The following is a 1,162-nucleotide window of genomic DNA, read 5'->3' as shown; positions in this document are numbered from 1 at the left end:
AACATCCTGATACATGGAGAAAAGTTTGAAGTTGTAAGGATTTTGTATTGCTTGGATCCACAATCAATGCTCATGGGAGACGCATTCAAGAGATTAAATGATGCATTGCATTGGGTGAATCTGCTGCCCAAGACTTCGTTGAAGTGTTCAAAAGCAAAGAGGTTACTTTGATGACTAATGAGGGCCTGATCCAAGCTCTTGTATTTTTAATTTTCTCATATCCATGTGAAAGTTGGACACTGAATAAGGAAGAGCAAAGGAAAATTGATGCATTTGAACTGTGGTGTTTGCAAAGGAAATTGAAAATATCATGGATTGCAAAAAGAACAAACAAATCTGTCTTGGAAGGAGTACAGCTTTAAGCCTCCTTAGAAGCAAGGATGGTGGCACTTCATCTCACATTCTTGGACATGTTATCCGAAAAGACTAATCCCTGGAGAAGGACATCAGGCTTCTTAAAGTGGTGATATAGTGAAAAAGATGAAGGGCTTGATGTGAGTGTATTGACACAGTGGCTGAAACAATGGGCTCAAACATAAGAACAACTGTGAGCATGGTGCAAGACCAAGTGATTTTTTTGTTATGTTGTACACATGATAGCTATGGATTGGAATTGCTTCGATGGTACTTATCAACAACAACATGATTTTTGAGCTAATTAAGCACATGTGGCCTCTTTAAAGCCCCTATTTGCCTGGGTATTTTGAAAAACAAAGAGCACCATAACAGCTCAGGCCATTTTCAGAGACCAGAGAGATATAAAAGCCAAACCAAATACTATGTTCCATATAGTGACTTGTGTAAGTAGAACAAAATGCTGCCCTGCCCCAGTCCATCTCTTTGATCTTTTATCTGGTACCATTTTTAATGTAACTGGGACAATTCATCTCACTGAGATTTTTCCTCAATTTCACTCAGCTGTTTTTCTACCAGACATGATGCTATTGTCTCACAGTTAACTTTTGCTGCTGTGTCCAAAGATGAACATGTTTAATGAGTACCCTCATTGAATTTCTCTTCAGTTTTTCTGCTTTTCTCCACTGAATTAGGTTCAGTAGTCTTTGCCAACACTGCAATACAAATGGTTCAGATTTTCTGTCCATTTTTATTGCCCAGTATGCACATGCATGTGAGGCAGTGGGAGATTTCATGATTTGGGTCA

The sequence above is a fragment of the Echinops telfairi genome, unplaced genomic scaffold (genome assembly GCF_000313985.2).
Source record: "Echinops telfairi isolate 266 unplaced genomic scaffold, ASM31398v2 ScPeMD7_18;HRSCAF=68, whole genome shotgun sequence".
NCBI classification, from domain to species: Eukaryota; Metazoa; Chordata; class Mammalia; order Afrosoricida; family Tenrecidae; genus Echinops; species Echinops telfairi.
The sequence above is the reverse complement of the archived record's forward strand: the minus strand, read 5'-3'. Positions refer to the sequence as shown.